General features: G+C 32.1%; 15 non-coding genes across 15 annotated transcripts; all 15 read right to left on the bottom strand.

Moving 5' to 3' along the window:
* Positions 1–3,160: 3,160 nt before the first annotated feature.
* Positions 3,161–3,246, bottom strand: TRNAR-UCU (transfer RNA arginine (anticodon UCU)). Its single transcript is given in 2 exon segments — positions 3,161–3,196; positions 3,210–3,246. It is a non-coding gene; the product is annotated as a tRNA-Arg (tRNA).
* A 792-nt stretch (positions 3,247–4,038) lies between these two features.
* On the bottom strand, positions 4,039–4,124 carry TRNAR-UCU (transfer RNA arginine (anticodon UCU)). Its single transcript is given in 2 exon segments — positions 4,039–4,074; positions 4,088–4,124. It is a non-coding gene; the product is annotated as a tRNA-Arg (tRNA).
* A 792-nt stretch (positions 4,125–4,916) lies between these two features.
* TRNAR-UCU (transfer RNA arginine (anticodon UCU)) lies at positions 4,917–5,002 on the bottom strand. The gene is given in 2 exon segments: positions 4,917–4,952; positions 4,966–5,002. It is a non-coding gene; the product is annotated as a tRNA-Arg (tRNA).
* A 792-nt stretch (positions 5,003–5,794) lies between these two features.
* TRNAR-UCU (transfer RNA arginine (anticodon UCU)) lies at positions 5,795–5,880 on the bottom strand. The gene is given in 2 exon segments: positions 5,795–5,830; positions 5,844–5,880. It is a non-coding gene; the product is annotated as a tRNA-Arg (tRNA).
* Positions 5,881–7,550: 1,670 nt separating this feature from the next.
* TRNAR-UCU (transfer RNA arginine (anticodon UCU)) lies at positions 7,551–7,636 on the bottom strand. The gene is given in 2 exon segments: positions 7,551–7,586; positions 7,600–7,636. It is a non-coding gene; the product is annotated as a tRNA-Arg (tRNA).
* Positions 7,637–8,428: 792 nt separating this feature from the next.
* On the bottom strand, positions 8,429–8,514 carry TRNAR-UCU (transfer RNA arginine (anticodon UCU)). Its single transcript is given in 2 exon segments — positions 8,429–8,464; positions 8,478–8,514. It is a non-coding gene; the product is annotated as a tRNA-Arg (tRNA).
* A 792-nt stretch (positions 8,515–9,306) lies between these two features.
* On the bottom strand, positions 9,307–9,392 carry TRNAR-UCU (transfer RNA arginine (anticodon UCU)). Its single transcript is given in 2 exon segments — positions 9,307–9,342; positions 9,356–9,392. It is a non-coding gene; the product is annotated as a tRNA-Arg (tRNA).
* A 792-nt stretch (positions 9,393–10,184) lies between these two features.
* TRNAR-UCU (transfer RNA arginine (anticodon UCU)) lies at positions 10,185–10,270 on the bottom strand. Its single transcript is given in 2 exon segments — positions 10,185–10,220; positions 10,234–10,270. It is a non-coding gene; the product is annotated as a tRNA-Arg (tRNA).
* A 792-nt stretch (positions 10,271–11,062) lies between these two features.
* Positions 11,063–11,148, bottom strand: TRNAR-UCU (transfer RNA arginine (anticodon UCU)). The gene is given in 2 exon segments: positions 11,063–11,098; positions 11,112–11,148. It is a non-coding gene; the product is annotated as a tRNA-Arg (tRNA).
* Positions 11,149–12,818: 1,670 nt separating this feature from the next.
* On the bottom strand, positions 12,819–12,904 carry TRNAR-UCU (transfer RNA arginine (anticodon UCU)). The gene is given in 2 exon segments: positions 12,819–12,854; positions 12,868–12,904. It is a non-coding gene; the product is annotated as a tRNA-Arg (tRNA).
* Positions 12,905–13,697: 793 nt separating this feature from the next.
* Positions 13,698–13,783, bottom strand: TRNAR-UCU (transfer RNA arginine (anticodon UCU)). The gene is given in 2 exon segments: positions 13,698–13,733; positions 13,747–13,783. It is a non-coding gene; the product is annotated as a tRNA-Arg (tRNA).
* A 792-nt stretch (positions 13,784–14,575) lies between these two features.
* TRNAR-UCU (transfer RNA arginine (anticodon UCU)) lies at positions 14,576–14,661 on the bottom strand. Its single transcript is given in 2 exon segments — positions 14,576–14,611; positions 14,625–14,661. It is a non-coding gene; the product is annotated as a tRNA-Arg (tRNA).
* A 793-nt stretch (positions 14,662–15,454) lies between these two features.
* TRNAR-UCU (transfer RNA arginine (anticodon UCU)) lies at positions 15,455–15,540 on the bottom strand. The gene is given in 2 exon segments: positions 15,455–15,490; positions 15,504–15,540. It is a non-coding gene; the product is annotated as a tRNA-Arg (tRNA).
* Positions 15,541–16,333: 793 nt separating this feature from the next.
* TRNAR-UCU (transfer RNA arginine (anticodon UCU)) lies at positions 16,334–16,419 on the bottom strand. Its single transcript is given in 2 exon segments — positions 16,334–16,369; positions 16,383–16,419. It is a non-coding gene; the product is annotated as a tRNA-Arg (tRNA).
* Positions 16,420–17,211: 792 nt separating this feature from the next.
* On the bottom strand, positions 17,212–17,297 carry TRNAR-UCU (transfer RNA arginine (anticodon UCU)). Its single transcript is given in 2 exon segments — positions 17,212–17,247; positions 17,261–17,297. It is a non-coding gene; the product is annotated as a tRNA-Arg (tRNA).
* Between the last annotated feature and the right edge of the window lie 724 nt (positions 17,298–18,021).

Below are 18,021 nucleotides of genomic sequence, written 5' to 3'. Positions count from 1 at the left end.
CCAGAAAATTGGCTTGAAATTTTTGTCTTTACTAAAATGTAAATATTTTGTGAAAATCTGCTCTCAAATCTTGAAAGATTGCTTTTAGAGTGATTTCTATTTTTACTATTCTTTCTCTTATTAGTTTTAGCCACACTGAAGTTCCAAACATTTTTTTTTCAGTTTCAGGCTCTGTGGCGCAATGGATAGCGCATTAGACTTCTAGGAAAGTGTAGGCATTCAAAGGTTTAGAACCAGCAGAGAAAAACTCAGCATTAGCATTTTCTCGACTCTCTCTGTGTTCTAGACACACATAACAAATCTACATGAAGAATGAATTTCAAAACAGGATGGAAAAGCAGCATTTTAAAAGTTCACAAAACTGGGTTGCCTTCTTAGTCTTTTCTAGAAAGGGGAGCCCTAGTGATTTTTGAATTCTACAAAAATGCTCTAAAGGATAATAATAAATCATATATTAGATCATTTCTTAATCTTTATTATCTTATGGGTATTATATAGGATTTTCGCATCAGACACCAAACAAAAGCTGACTCTGGCAGGACTCGAACCCACAATCTTTGAATGCCTACACTTTCCTAGAATTCCAATGCGCTATCCATTGCGCCACAGAGCCTGAAACTGAAAAAAAATGTTTGGAACTTCAGTGTGGCTAAAACTAATAAGAGAAAGAATAGTAAAAATGGAAATCACTCTAAAAGCAATCTTTCAAGATTTGAGAGCAGATTTTCACAAAATATTTACATTTTAGTAAATACAAAAATTTCAAGCCAATTTTCTGGACATATCTTATGGCATACATTATGATTTCAGTAGGCAAATACATTTTTTGGAAAATATTTCCGTTTTTTTCAATTCCAATTTTAAAGAATACTGAAGATAATGGATAAAGGTTTAAATTCTTTAGATACAAAACTCTTCTCCAATTAAAACAAGCCTCCAATCTTTGAATCTTTATCTTATCTAGACATTTACATTCGCCACTTTGTGCTAAAGAGTGTTTTTTTAGCAGCTTCCTCTACATTCTTTTCTTTGATCATTTTAAAATCTGATTTACATTTGGAAATTCAGGTATTCGAAAATATAACATCAAGATGTTCAATACATTTAGAACCAGCAGAGAAAAACTCAGCGTTAGCATTTTCTCAACTCTCTCTGTGTTCTAGACACACATAACAAATCTACATGAAGAATGAATTTCAAAACAGGATGGAAAAGCAGCATTTTAAAAGTTCACAAAACTGGGTTGCCTTCTTAGTCTTTTCTAGAAAGGGGAGCCGTAGCGATTTTGGAATTCTACAAAAATGCTCTAAAGGATAATAATAAATCATATATTAGATCATTTCTTAATCTTTATTATCTTATGGGTATTTATATAGGATTTTCGCATCAGACACCAAACAAAAGCTGACTCTGGCAGGACTCGAACCCACAATCTTTGAATGCCTACACTTTCCTAGAATTCCAATGCGCTATCCATTGCGCCACAGAGCCTGAAACTGAAAAGAAATGTTTGGAACTTCAGTGTGGCTAAAACTAATAAGAGAAAGAATAGTAAAAATGGAAATCACTCTAAAAGCAATCTTTCAAGATTTGAGAGCAGATTTTCACAAAATATTTACATTTTAGTAAAGACAAAAATTTCAAGCCAAGTTTCTGGACATATCTTATGGCATACATTATGATTTCAGGAGGCAAATAAACTTTTTTGGAAAATATTTCCGTTTTTTTCAATTCCACTTTTAAAGAATACTGAAGATAATGGATAAAGGTTTAAATTCTTTAGATACAAAACTCTTTTCCAATTAAAACAAGCCTCCAATCTTTGAATCTTTATCTTATCTAGACATTTACATTCGCCACTTTGTGCTAAAGAGTGTTTTTTTAGCAGCTTCCTCTACATTCTTTTCTTTGATCATTTTAAAATCTGATTTACATTTGGAAATTCAGGTATTCTAAAATATAACATCAAGATGTTCAATAATTTTAGAACCAGCAGAGAAAAACTCAGCGTTAGCATTTTCTCGACTCTCTCTGTGTTCTAGACACACATAACAAATCTACATGAAGAATGAATTTCAAAACAGGATGGAAAAGCAGCATTTTAAAAGTTCACAAAACTGGGTTGCCTTCTTAGTCTTTTCTAGAAAGGGGAGCCCTAGTGATTTTTGAATTCTACAAAAATGCTCTAAAGGATAATAATAAATCATATATTAGATCATTTCTTAATCTTTATTATCTTATGGGTATTATATAGGATTTTCGCATCAGACACCAAACAAAAGCTGACTCTGGCAGGACTCGAACCCACAATCTTTGAATGCCTACACTTTCCTAGAATTCCAATGCGCTATTCATTGCGCCACAGAGCCTGAAACTGAAAAGAAATGTTTGGAACTTCAGTGTGGCTAAAACTAATAAGAGAAAGAATAGTAAAAATGGAAATCACTCTAAAAGCAATCTTTCAAGATTTGAGAGCAGATTTTCACAAAATATTTACATTTTAGTAAAGACAAAAATTTCAAGCCAATTTTCTGGACATATCTTATGGCATACATTATGATTTCAGGAGGCAAATACATTTTTTGGAAAATATTTCCGTTTTTTTCAATTCCACTTTTAAAGAATACTGAAGATAATGGATAAAGGTTTAAATTCTTTAGATACAAAACTCTTCTCCAATTAAAACAAGCCTCCAATCTTTGAATCTTTATCTTATCTAGACATTTACATTCGCCACTTTGTGCTAAAGAGTGTTTTTTTAGCAGCTTCCTCTACATTCTTTTCTTTGATCATTTTAAAATCTGATTTACATTTGGAAATTCAGGTATTCTAAAATATAACATCAAGATGTTCAATAATTTTAGAACCAGCAGAGAAAAACTCAGCGTTACCATTTTCTCGACTCTCTCTGTGTTCTAGACACACATAACAAATCTACATGAAGAATGAATTTCAAAACAGGATGGAAAAGCAGCATTTTAAAAGTTCACAAAACTGGGTTGCCTTCTTAGTCTTTTCTAGAAAGGGGAGCCCTAGCGATTTTTGAATTCTACAAAAATGCTCTAAAGGATAATAATAAATCATATATTAGATCATTTCTTATTCTTTATTATCTTATGGGTATTATATAGGACTTTCGCATCAGACACCAAACAAAAGCTGACTCTGGCGGGACTCGAACCCACAACCTTTGAATGCCTACACTTTCCTAGAAGTCCAATGTGCTTTCCATTGCGCCACAGAGCCTGAAACTGAAAAAAATTGTTTGGAACTTCAGTGTGGCTAAAACTAATAAGAGAAAGAATAGTAAAAATGGAAATCACTCTAAATGCAATCTTTCAAGATTTGAGAGCAGATTTTCACAAAATATTTACATTTTAGTAAAGACAAAAATTTCAAGCCAATTTTCTGGACATATCTTATGGCATACATTATGATTTCAGGAGGCAAATAAACTTTTTTGGAAAATATTTCCGTTTTTTTCAATTCCACTTTTAAAGAATACTGAAGATAATGGATAAAGGTTTAAATTCTTTAGATACAAAACTCTTCTCCAATTAAAACAAGCCTCCAATCTTTGAATCTTTATCTTATCTAGACATTTACATTCGCCACTTTGTGCTAAAGAGTGTTTTTTTAGCAGCTTCCTCTACATTCTTTTCTTTGATCATTTTAAAATCTGATTTACATTTGGAAATTCAGGTATTCTAAAATATAACATCAAGATGTTCAATAATTTTAGAACCAGCAGAGAAAAACTCAGCGTTAGCATTTTCTCGACTCTCTCTGTGTTCTAGACACACATAACAAATCTACATGAAGAATGAATTTCAAAACAGGATGGAAAAGCAGCATTTTAAAAGTTCACAAAACTGGGTTGCCTTCTTAGTCTTTTCTAGAAAGGGGAGCCCTAGCGATTTTTGAATTCTACAAAAATGCTCTAAAGGATAATAATAAATCATATATTAGATCATTTCTTACTCTTTATTATCTTATGGGTATTATATAGGACTTTCGCATCAGACACCAAACAAAAGCTGACTCTGGCGGGACTCGAACCCACAACCTTTGAATACCTACACTTTCCTAGAAGTCCAATGCGCTATCCATTGCGCCACAGAGCCTGAAACTGAAAAAAATTGTTTGGAACTTCAGTGTGGCTAAAACTAATAAGAGAAAGAATAGTAAAAATGGAAATCACTCTAAAAGCAATCTTTCAAGATTTGAGAGCAGATTTTCACAAAATATTTACATTTTAGTAAAGACAAAAATTTCAAGCCAATTTTCTGGACATATCTTATGGCATACATTATGATTTCAGGAGGCAAATAAACTTTTTTGGAAAATATTTCCGTTTTTTTCAATTCCACTTTTAAAGAATACTGAAGATAATGGATAAAGGTTTAAATTCTTTAGATACAAAACTCTTCTCCAATTAAAACAAGCCTCCAATCTTTGAATCTTTATCTTATCTAGACATTTACATTCGCCACTTTGTGCTAAAGAGTGTTTTTTTAGCAGCTTCCTCTACATTCTTTTCTTTGATCATTTTAAAATCTGATTTACATTTGGAAATTCAGGTATTCTAAAATATAACATCAAGATGTTCAATAATTTTAGAACCAGCAGAGAAAAACTCAGCGTTAGCATTTTCTTGACTCTCTCTGTGTTCTAGACACACATAACAAATCTACATGAAGAATGAATTTCAAAACAGGATGGAAAAGCAGCATTTTAAAAGTTCACAAAACTGGGTTTCCTTCTTAGTCTTTTCTAGAAAGGGGAGCCCTAGCGATTTTTGAATTCTACAAAAATGCTCTAAAGGATAATAATAAATCATATATTAGATCATTTCTTATTCTTTATTATCTTACGGGTATTATATAGGACTTTCGCATCAGACACCAAACAAAAGCTGACTCTGGCGGGACTCGAACCCACAACCTTTGAATGCCTACACTTTCCTAGAAGTCCAATGTGCTATCCATTGCGCCACAGAGCCTGAAACTGAAAAAAATTGTTTGGAACTTCAGTGTGGCTAAAACTAATAAGAGAAAGAATAGTAAAAATGGAAATCACTCTAAAAGCAATCTTTCAAGATTTGAGAGCAGATTTTCACAAAATATTTACATTTTAGTAAAGACAAAAATTTCAAGCCAATTTTCTGGACATATCTTATGGCATACATTATGATTTCAGGAGGCAAATAAACTTTTTTGGAAAATATTTCCGTTTTTTTCAATTCCACTTTTAAAGAATACTGAAGATAATGGATAAAGGTTTAAATTCTTTAGATACAAAACTCTTCTCCAATTAAAACAAGCCTCCAATCTTTGAATCTTTATCTTATCTAGACATTTACATTCGCCACTTTGTGCTAAAGAGTGTTTTTTTAGCAGCTTCCTCTACATTCTTTTCTTTGATCATTTTAAAATCTGATTTACATTTGGAAATTCAGGTATTCTAAAATATAACATCAAGATGTTCAATAATTTTAGAACCAGCAGAGAAAAACTCAGCGTTAGCATTTTCTCGACTCTCTCTGTGTTCTAGACACACATAACAAATCTACATGAAGAATGAATTTCAAAACAGGATGGAAAAGCAGCATTTTAAAAGTTCACAAAACTGGGTTGCCTTCTTAGTCTTTTCTAGAAAGGGGAGCCCTAGCGATTTTTGAATTCTACAAAAATGCTCTAAAGGATAATAATAAATCATATATTAGATCATTTCTTACTCTTTATTATCTTATGGGTATTATATAGGACTTTCGCATCAGACACCAAACAAAAGCTGACTCTGGCGGGACTCGAACCCACAACCTTTGAATACCTACACTTTCCTAGAAGTCCAATGCGCTATCCATTGCGCCACAGAGCCTGAAACTGAAAAAAATTGTTTGGAACTTCAGTGTGGCTAAAACTAATAAGAGAAAGAATAGTAAAAATGGAAATCACTCTAAAAGCAATCTTTCAAGATTTGAGAGCAGATTTTCACAAAATATTTACATTTTAGTAAAGACAAAAATTTCAAGCCAATTTTCTGGACATATCTTATGGCATACATTATGATTTCAGGAGGCAAATAAACTTTTTTGGAAAATATTTCCGTTTTTTTCAATTCCACTTTTAAAGAATACTGAAGATAATGGATAAAGGTTTAAATTCTTTAGATACAAAACTCTTCTCCAATTAAAACAAGCCTCCAATCTTTGAATCTTTATCTTATCTAGACATTTACATTCGCCACTTTGTGCTAAAGAGTGTTTTTTTAGCAGCTTCCTCTACATTCTTTTCTTTGATCATTTTAAAATCTGATTTACATTTGGAAATTTAGGTATTCTAAAATATAACATCAAGATGTTCAATAATTTTAGAACCAGCAGAGAAAAACTCAGCGTTAGCATTTTCTTGACTCTCTCTGTGTTCTAGACACACATAACAAATCTACATGAAGAATGAATTTCAAAACAGGATGGAAAAGCAGCATTTTAAAAGTTCACAAAACTGGGTTTCCTTCTTAGTCTTTTCTAGAAAGGGGAGCCCTAGCGATTTTTGAATTCTACAAAAATGCTCTAAAGGATAATAATAAATCATATATTAGATCATTTCTTATTCTTTATTATCTTATGGGTATTATATAGGACTTTCGCATCAGACACCAAACAAAAGCTGACTCTGGCGGGACTCGAACCCACAACCTTTGAATGCCTACACTTTCCTAGAAGTACAATGTGCTATCCATTGCGCCACAGAGCCTGAAACTGAAAAAAATTGTTTGGAACTTCAGTGTGGCTAAAACTAATAAGAGAAAGAATAGTAAAAATGGAAATCACTCTAAAAGCAATCTTTCAAGATTTGAGAGCAGATTTTCACAAAATATTTACATTTTAGTAAAGACAAAAATTTCAAGCCAATTTTCTGGACATATCTTATGGCATACATTATGATTTCAGGAGGCAAATAAACTTTTTTGGAAAATATTTCCGTTTTTTTCAATTCCACTTTTAAAGAATACTGAAGATAATGGATAAAGGTTTAAATTCTTTAGATACAAAACTCTTCTCCAATTAAAACAAGCCTCCAATCTTTGAATCTTTATCTTATCTAGACATTTACATTCGCCACTTTGTGCTAAAGAGTGTTTTTTTAGCAGCTTCCTCTACATTCTTTTCTTTGATCATTTTAAAATCTGATTTACATTTGGAAATTCAGGTATTCTAAAATATAACATCAATATGTTCAATAATTTTAGAACCAGCAGAGAAAAACTCAGCGTTAGCATTTTCTCGACTCTCTCTGTGTTCTAGACACACATAACAAATCTACATGAAGAATGAATTTCAAAACAGGATGGAAAAGCAGCATTTTAAAAGTTCACAAAACTGGGTTGCCTTCTTAGTCTTTTCTAGAAAGGGGAGCCCTAGCGATTTTTGAATTCTACAAAAATGCTCTAAAGGATAATAATAAATCATATATTAGATCATTTCTTACTCTTTATTATCTTATGGGTATTATATAGGACTTTCGCATCAGACACCAAACAAAAGCTGACTCTGGCGGGACTCGAACCCACAACCTTTGAATACCTACACTTTCCTAGAAGTCCAATGCGCTATCCTTTGCGCCACAGAGCCTGAAACTGAAAAAAATTGTTTGGAACTTCAGTGTGGCTAAAACTAATAAGAGAAAGAATAGTAAAAATGGAAATCACTCTAAAAGCAATCTTTCAAGATTTGAGAGCAGATTTTCACAAAATATTTACATTTTAGTAAAGACAAAAATTTCAAGCCAATTTTCTGGACATATCTTATGGCATACATTATGATTTCAGGAGGCAAATAAACTTTTTTGGAAAATATTTCCGTTTTTTTCAATTCCACTTTTAAAGAATACTGAAGATAATGGATAAAGGTTTAAATTCTTTAGATACAAAACTCTTCTCCAATTAAAACAAGCCTCCAATCTTTGAATCTTTATCTTATCTAGACATTTACATTCGCCACTTTGTGCTAAAGAGTGTTTTTTTAGCAGCTTCCTCTACATTCTTTTCTTTGATCATTTTAAAATCTGATTTACATTTGGAAATTCAGGTATTCTAAAATATAACATCAAGATGTTCAATAATTTTAGAACCAGCAGAGAAAAACTCAGCGTTAGCATTTTCTCGACTCTCTCTGTGTTCTAGACACACATAACAAATCTACATGAAGAATGAATTTCAAAACAGGATGGAAAAGCAGCATTTTAAAAGTTCACAAAACTGGGTTGCCTTCTTAGTCTTTTCTAGAAAGGGGAGCCCTAGCGATTTTTGAATTCTAGAAAAATGCTCTAAAGGATAATAATAAATCATATATTAGATCATTTCTTACTCTTTATTATCTTATAGGTATTATATAGGACTTTCGCATCAGACACCAAACAAAAGCTGACTCTGGCGGGACTCGAACCCACAACCTTTGAATGCCTACACTTTCCTAGAAGTCCAATGCGCTATCCATTGCGCCACAGAGCCTGAAACTGAGAAAAATTGTTTGGAACTTCAGTGTGGCTAAAACTAATAAGAGAAAGAATAGTAAAAATTGAAATCACTCTAAAAGCAATCTTTCAAGATTTGAGAGCAGATTTTCACAAAATATTTACATTTTAGTAAAGACAAAAATTTCAAGCCAATTTTCTGGACATATCTCATGGCATACATTATGATTTCAGGAGGCAAATAAACTTTTTTGGAAAATATTTCCGTTTTTTTCAATTCCACTTTTAAAGAATACTGAAGATAATGGATAAAGGTTTAAATTCTTTAGATACAAAACTCTTCTCCAATTAAAACAAGCCTCCAATCTTTGAATCTTTATCTTATCTAGACATTTACATTCGCCACTTTGTGCTAAAGAGTGTTTTTTAGCAGCTTCCTCTACATTCTTTTCTTTGATCATTTTAAAATCTGATTTACATTTGGAAATTCAGGTATGCTAAAATATAACATCAAGATGTTCAATAATTTTAGAACCAGCAGAGGAAAAACTCAGCGTTAGCATTTTCTCGACTCTCTCTGTGTTCTAGACACACATAACAAACCTACATGAAGAATGAATTTCAAAACAGGATGGAAAAGCAGCATTTTAAAAGTTCACAAAACTGGGTTGCCTTCTTAGTCTTTTCTAGAAAGGGGAGCCCTAGCGATTTTTTAATTCTACAAAAATGCTCTAAAGGATAATAATAAATCATATATTAGATCATTTCTTACTCTTTATTATCTTTTGGGTATTATATAGGACTTTCGCATCAGACACCAAACAAAAGCTGACTCTGGCGGGACTCAAACCCACAACCTTTGAATGCCTACACTTTCCTAGAAGTCCAATGCGCTATCCATTGCGCCACAGAGCCTGAAACTGAAAAAAATTGTTTGGAACTTCAGTGTGGCTAAAACTAATAAGAGAAAGAATAGTAAAAATGGAAATCACTCTAAAAGCAATCTTTCAAGATTTGAGAGCAGATTTTCACAAAATATTTACATTTTAGTAAAGACAAAAATTTCAAGCCAATTTTCTGGACATATCTTATGGCATACATTATGATTTCAGGAGGCAAATAAACTTTTTTGGAAAATATTTCCGTTTTTTTCAATTCCACTTTTAAAGAATACTGAAGATAATGGATAAAGGTTTAAATTCTTTAGATACAAAACTCTTCTCCAATTAAAACAAGCCTCCAATCTTTGAATCTTTATCTTATCTAGACATTTACATTCGCCACTTTGTGCTAAAGAGTGTTTTTTTAGCAGCTTCCTCTACATTCTTTTCTTTGATCATTTTAAAATCTGATTTACATTTGGAAATTCAGGTATTCTAAAATATAACATCAAGATGTTCAATAATTTTAGAACCAGCAGAGAAAAACTCAGCGTTAGCATTTTCTCGACTCTCTCTGTGTTCTAGACACACATAACAAATCTACATGAAGAATGAATTTCAAAACAGGATGGAAAAGCAGCATTTTAAAAGTTCACAAAACTGGGTTGCCTTCTTAGTCTTTTCTAGAAAGGGGAGCCCTAGCGATTTTTGAATTCTAGAAAAATGCTCTAAAGGATAATAATAAATCATATATTAGATCATTTCTTACTCTTTATTATCTTATAGGTATTATATAGGACTTTCGCATCAGACACCAAACAAAAGCTGACTCTGGCGGGACTCGAACCCACAACCTTTGAATGCCTACACTTTCCTAGAAGTCCAATGCGCTATCCATTGCGCCACAGAGCCTGAAACTGAAAAAAATTGTTTGGAACTTCAGTGTGGCTAAAACTAATAAGAGAAAGAATAGTAAAAATTGAAATCACTCTAAAAGCAATCTTTCAAGATTTGAGAGCAGATTTTCACAAAATATTTACATTTTAGTAAAGACAAAAATTTCAAGCCAATTTTCTGGACATATCTCATGGCATACATTATGATTTCAGGAGGCAAATAAACTTTTTTGGAAAATATTTCCGTTTTTTTCAATTCCACTTTTAAAGAATACTGAAGATAATGGATAAAGGTTTAAATTCTTTAGATACAAAACTCTTCTCCAATTAAAACAAGCCTCCAATCTTTGAATCTTTATCTTATCTAGACATTTACATTCGCCACTTTGTGCTAAAGAGTGTTTTTTAGCAGCTTCCTCTACATTCTTTTCTTTGATCATTTTAAAATCTGATTTACATTTGGAAATTCAGGTATTCTAAAATATAACATCAAGATGTTCAATAATTTTAGAACCAGCAGAGGAAAAACTCAGCGTTAGCATTTTCTCGACTCTCTCTGTGTTCTAGACACACATAACAAACCTACATGAAGAATGAATTTCAAAACAGGATGGAAAAGCAGCATTTTAAAAGTTCACAAAACTGGGTTGCCTTCTTAGTCTTTTCTAGAAAGGGGAGCCCTAGCGATTTTTTAATTCTACAAAAATGCTCTAAAGGATAATAATAAATCATATATTAGATCATTTCTTACTCTTTATTATCTTTTGGGTATTATATAGGACTTTCGCATCAGACACCAAACAAAAGCTGACTCTGGTGGGACTCGAACCCACAACCTTTGAATGCCTACACTTACCTAGAAGTCCAATGCGCTATCCATTGCGCCACAGAGGCTAAAACTGAAAAAAAATTGTTTGGAACTTCAGTGTGGCTAAAACTAATAAGAGAAAGAATAGTAAAAATGGAAATCACTCTAAAAGCAATCTTTCAAGATTTGAGAGCAGATTTTCACAAAATATTTACATTTTAGTAAATACAAAAATTTCAAGCCAATTTTCTGGACATATCTTATGGCATACATTATAATTTCAGGAGGCAAATACATTTTTTGGAAAATATTTCCGTTTTTTTCAATTCCACTTTTAAAGAATACTGAAGATATTGGATAAAGGTTTAAATTCTTTAGATACAAAACTCTTCTCCAATTAAAACAAGCCTCCAATCTTTGAATATTTATCTTATCTAGACATTTACATTCGCCACTTTGTGCTAAAGAGTGTTTTTTTAGCAGCTTCCTCTACATTCTTTTCTTTGATCATTTTAAAATCTGATTTACATTTGGAAATTCAGGTATTCTAAAATATAACATCAAGATGTTCAATACATTTAGAACCAGCAGAGAAAAACTCAGCGTTAGCATTTTCTCGACTCTCTCTGTGTTCTAGACACACATAACAAATCTACATGAAGAATGAATTTCAAAACAGGATGGAAAAGCAGTATTTTAAAAGTTCACAAAACTGGGTTGCCTTCTTAGTCTTTTCTAAAAAGGGGAGCCGTAGCGATTTTTGAATTCTACAAAAATGCTCTAAAGGATAATAATAAATCATATATTAGATCATTTCTTACTCTTTATTATCTTATGGGTATTATATAGGACTTTCGCATCAGACACCAAACAAAAGCTGACTCTGGCGGGACTCGAACCCACAACCTTTGAATGCCTACACTTTCCTAGAAGTCCAATGCGCTATCCATTGCCCCACAGAGTGTGAAACTGAAAAAAATTGTTTGGAACTTCAGTGTGGCTAAAACTAATAACAGAAAGAATAGTAAAAATGGAAATCACTCTAAAAGCAATCTTTCAAGATTTGAGAGCAGATTTTCACAAAATATTTACATTTTAGTAAAGACAAAAATTTCAAGCCAATTTTCTGGATATATCTTTTGGCATACATTATGATTTCAGGAGGCAAATAAAATTTTTTGGAAAATATTTCCGTTTTTTTCAATTCCACTTTTAAAGAATACTGAAGATAATGGATAAAGGTTTAAATTCTTTAGATACAAAACTCTTCTCCAATTAAAACAAGCCTCCAATCTTTGAATCTTTATCTTATCTAGACATTTACATTCGCCACTTTGTGCTAAAGAGTGTTTTTTTAGCAGCTTCCTCTACATTCTTTTCTTTGATCATTTTAAAATCTGATTTACATTTGGAAATTCAGGTATTCTGAAATATAACATCAAGATGTTCAATAAATTTAGAACCAGCAGAGAAAAACTCAGCGTTAGCATTTTCTCGACTCTCTCTGTGTTCTAGACACACATAACAAATCTACATGAAGAATGAATTTCAAAACAGGATGGAAAAGCAGCATTTTAAAAGTTCACAAAACTGGGTTGCCTTCTTAGTCTTTTCTAGAAAGGGGAGCCCTAGCGATTTTTGAATTCCACAAAAATGCTCTAAAGGATAATAATAAATCATATATTAGATCATTTCTTACTCTTTATTATCTTATGGGTATTATATAGGACTTTCGCATCAGACACCAAACAAAAGCTGACTCTGGCGGGACTCGAACCCACAACCTTTGAATGCCTACACTTTCCTAGAAGTCCAATGCGCTATCCATTGCGCCACAGAGCCTGAAACTGAAAAAAATTGTTTGGAACTTCAGTGTGGCTAAAACTAATAAGAGAAAGAATAGTAAAAATGGAAATCACTCTAAAAGCAATCTTTCAAGATTTGAGAGCAGATTTTCACAAAATATTTACATTTTAGTAAAGACAAAAATTTCAAGCCAAGTTTCTGGACATATCTTATGGCATACATTATGATTTCAGGAGGCAAATAAACTTTTTTGGAAAATATTTCCTTTTTTTTTCAATTCCACTTTTAAAGAATACTGAAGATAATGGATAAAGGTTTAAATTCTTTAGATACAAAACTCTTCTCCAATTAAAACAAGCCTCCAATCTTTGAATCTTTATCTTATCTAGACATTTACATTCGCCACTTTGTGCTAAAGAGTGTTTTTTTATCAGCTTCCTCTACATTCTTTTCTTTGATCATTTTAAAATCTGATTTACATTTGGAAATTCAGGTATTCTAAAATATAACATCAAGATGTTCAATAATTTTAGAACCAGCAGAGAAAAACTCAGCGTTAGCATTTTCTCGACTCTCTCTGTATTCTAGACACACATAACAAATCTACATGAAGAATGAATTTCAAAACAGGATGGAAAAGCAGCATTTTAAAAGTTCACAAAACTGGGTTGCCTTCTTAGTCTTTTCTAGAAAGGGGAGCCCTAGTGATTTTTGAATTCTACAAAAATGCTCTAAAGGATAATAATAAATCATATATTAGATCATTTCTTATACTTTATTATCTTATGGGTATTATATAGGACTTTTGCATCAGACACCAAACAAAAGCTGACTCTGGCGGGACTCGAACCCACAACCTTTGAATGCCTACACTTTCCTAGAAGTCCAATGCGCTATCCATTGCGCCACAGAGCCTGAAACTGAAAATAATTGTTTGGAACTTCAGTATGGCTAAAACTAATAAGAGAAAGAATAGTAAAAATGGAAATCACTCTAAAAGCAATCTTTCAAGATTTGAGAGCAGATTTTCACAAAATATTTACATTTTAGTAAAGACAAAAATTTCAAGCCAATTTTCTGGACATATCTTATGGCATACATTATGATTTCAGGAGGCAAATACAATTTTTTGGAAAATATTTCCGTTTTTTTCAATTCCACTTTTAAAGAATACTGAAGATAATGGATAAAGGTTTAAATTCTTTAGATACAAAACTCTTCTCCAATTAAAACAAGCCTGCAATCTTTGAATCTTTATCTTATCTAGACATTTACATTCGCCACTTTGTGCTAAAGAGTGTTTTTTTAGCAGCTTCCTCTACATTCTTTTCTTTGATCATTTTAAAATCTGATTTACATTTGGAAATTCAGGTATTCTAAAATATAACATCAAGATGTTCAATAATTTTAGAACCAGCAGAGAAAAACTCAGCGTTAGCATTTTCTCGACTCTCTCTGTATTCTAGACACACATAACAAATCTACATGAAGAATGAATTTCAAAACAGGATGGAAAAGCAGCATTTTAAAAGTTCACAAAACTGGGTTGCCTTCTTAGTCTTTTCTAGAAAGGGGAGCCCTAGTGATTTTTGAATTCTACAAAAATGCTCTAAAGGATAATAATAAATCATATATTAGATCATTTCTTATTCTTTATTATCTTATGGGTATTATATAGGACTTTTGCATCAGACACCAAAAAAAAGCTGACTCTGGCGGGACTCGAACCCACAACCTTTGAATGCCTACACTTTCCTAGAAGTCCAATGCGCTATCCATTGCGCCACAGAGCCTGAAGCTGAAAAAAATTGTTTGGAACTTCAGTGTGGCTAAAACTAATAAGAGAAAGAATAGTAAAAATGGAAATCACTCTAAAAGCAATCTTTCAAGATTTGAGAGCAGATTTTCACAAAATATTTATATTTTAGTAAAGACAAAAATTTCAAGCCAATTTTCTGGACATATCTTATGGCATACATTATGATTTCAGGAGGCAAATAAACTTTTTTGGAAAATATTTCCGTTTTTTTTCAATTCCACTTTTAAAGAATACTTAAGATAATGGATAAAGGTTTAAATTCTTTAGATACAAAACTCTTCTCCAATTAAAACAAGCCTCCAATCTTTGAATCTTTATCTTATCTAGACATTTACATTCGCCACTTTGTGCTAAAGAGTGTTTTTTTAGCAGCTTCCTCTACATTCTTTTCTTTGATCATTTTAAAATCTGATTTACATTTGGAAATTCAGGTATTCTAAAATATAACATCAAGATGTTAAATAATTTTAGAACCAGCAGAGAAAAACTCAGCGTTAGCATTTTCTCGACTCTCTCTGTGTTCTAGACACACATAACAAATCTACATGAAGAATGAATTTCAAAACAGGATGGAAAAGCAGCATTTTAAAAGTTCACAAAACTGGGTTGCCTTCTTAGTCTTTTCTAGAAAGGGGAGCCCTAGTGATTTTTGAATTCTACAAAAATGCTCTAAAGGATAATAATAAATCATATATTAGATCATTTCTTATTCTTTATTATCTTATGGGTATTATATAGGACTTTCGCATCAGACACCAAACAAAAGCTGCCTCTGGCGGGACTCGAACCCACAACCTTTGAATGCCTACACTTTCCTAGAAGTCCAATGCGCTATCCATTGCGCCACAGAGCCTGAAACTGAAAAAAGTTGTTTGGAACTTCAGTGTGGCTAAAACTAATAAGAGAAAGAATAGTAAAAATGGAAATCACTCTAAAAGCAATCTTTCAAGATTTGAGAGCAGATTTTCACAAAATATTTACATTTTAGTAAAGACAAAAATTTCAAGCCAAGTTTCTGGACATATCTTATGGCATACATTATGATTTCAGGAGGCAAATAAACTTTTTTGGAAAATATTTCCGTTTTTTTCAATTCCACTTTTAAAGAATACTGATGATAATGGATAAAGGTTTAAATTCTTTAGATACAAAACTCTTCTCCAATTAAAACAAGCCTCCAATCTTTGAATCTTTATCTTATCTAGACATTTACATTCGCCACTTTGTGCTAAAGAGTGTTTTTTTAGCAGCTTCCTCTACATTCTTTTCTTTGATCATTTTAAAATCTGATTTACATTTCGAAATTCAGGTATTCTAAAATATAACATCAAGATGTTCAATAATTTTAGAACCAGCAGAGAAAAAACTCAGCGTTAGCATTTTCTCGACTCTCTCTGGGTTCTAGACACACGTAACAAATCTACATGAAGAATGAATTTCAAAACAGGATGGAAAAGCAACATTTTAAAAGTTCACAAAACTGGGTTGCCTTCTTAGTCTTTTCTAGAAAGGGGAGCCCTAGCGATTTTTGAATTCTACAAAAATGCTCTAAAGGATAATAATAAATCATATATTAGATCATTTCTTCCTCTTTATTATCTTACGGTTATTATATAGGACTTTCGCATCAGACACCAAACAAAAGCTGACTCTGGCGGGACTCGAACCCACAACCTTTGAATGCCTACACTTTCCTAGAAGTCCAATGCGCTATCCATTGCGCCACAGAGCCTGAAACTGAAAAAAATTGTTTGGAACTTCAGTGTGGCTAAAACTAATAAGAGAAAGAATAGTAAAAATGGAAATCACTTTAAAAGCAATCTTTCAAGATTTGAGAGCAGATTTTCACAAAATATTTACATTTTAGTAAAGACAAAAATTTCAAGCCAATTTTCTGGACATATCTTATGGCATACATTATGATTTCAGGAGGCAAATAAACTTTTTTGGAAAATATTTTCGTTTTTTTCAATTCCACTTTTAAAGAATACTGAAGATAATGGATAAAGGTTTAAATTCTTTAGATACAAAACTCTTCTCCAATTAAAACAAGCCTCCAATCTTTGAATCTTTATCTTATCTAGATATTTACATTCGCCACTTTGTGCTAAAGAGTGTTTTTTTAGCAGCTTCCTCTACATTCTTTTCTTTGATCATTTTAAAATCTGATTTACATTTGGAAATTCAGGTATTCTAAAATATAACATCAAGATGTTCAATAATTTTAGAACCAGCAGAGAAAAACTCAGCGTTAGCATTTTCTCGACTCTCTCTGTGTTCTAGACACACATAACAAATCTACATGAAGAATGAATTTCAAAACAGGATGGAAAAGCAGCATTTTAAAAGTTCACAAAACTGGGTTGCCTTCTTAGTCTTTTCTAGAAAGGGGAGCCCTAGTGATTTTTGAATTCTACAAAAATGCTCTAAAGGATAATAATAAATCATATATTAGATCATTTCTTATTCTTTATTATCTTATGGGTATTATATAGGACTTTCGCATCAGACACCAAACAAAAGCTGACTCTGGCGGGATTCGAACCCACAACCTTTGAATGCCTACACTTTCCTAGAAGTCCAATGCGCTATCCATTGCGCCACAGAGCCTGAAACTGAAAAAAGTTGTTTGGAACTTCAGTGTGGCTAAAACTAATAAGAGAAAGAATAGTAAAAATGGAAATCACTCTAAAAGCAATCTTTCAAGATTTGAGAGCAGATTTTCACAAAATATTTACATTTTAGTAAAGACAAAAATTTCAAGCCAATTTTCTGGACATATCTTATGGCATACATTATGATTTCAGGAGGCAAATAAACTTTTTTGGAAAATATTTCCGTTTTTTTCAATTCTACTTTTAAAGAATACTGAAGATAATGGATAAAGGTTTAAATTCTTTAGATACAAAACTCTTCTCCAATTAAAACAAGCCTCCAATCTTTGAATCTTTATCTTATCTAGACATTTACATTCGCCACTTTGTGCTAAAGAGTGTTTTTTTAGCAGCTTCCTCTACATTCTTTTCTTTGATCATTTTAAAATCTGATTTACATTTCGAAATTCAGGTATTCTAAAATATAACATCAAGATGTTCAATAATTTTAGAACCAGCAGAGAAAAACTCAGCGTTAGCATTTTCTCGACTCTCTCTGTGTTCTAGACACACATAACAAATCTACATGAAGAATGAATTTCAAAACAGGATGGAAAAGCAGCATTTTAAAAGTTCACAAAACTGGGTTGCCTTCTTAGTCTTTTCTAGAAAGGGGAGCCCTAGCGATTTTTGAATTCTACAAAAATGCTCTAAAGGATAATAATAAATCATATATTAGA

This window comes from Anomaloglossus baeobatrachus, chromosome 3 (genome assembly GCF_048569485.1).
Source record: "Anomaloglossus baeobatrachus isolate aAnoBae1 chromosome 3, aAnoBae1.hap1, whole genome shotgun sequence".
NCBI classification, from domain to species: domain Eukaryota; kingdom Metazoa; phylum Chordata; class Amphibia; order Anura; family Aromobatidae; genus Anomaloglossus; species Anomaloglossus baeobatrachus.
This window is presented reverse-complemented; position numbering and strand designations above follow the sequence as displayed.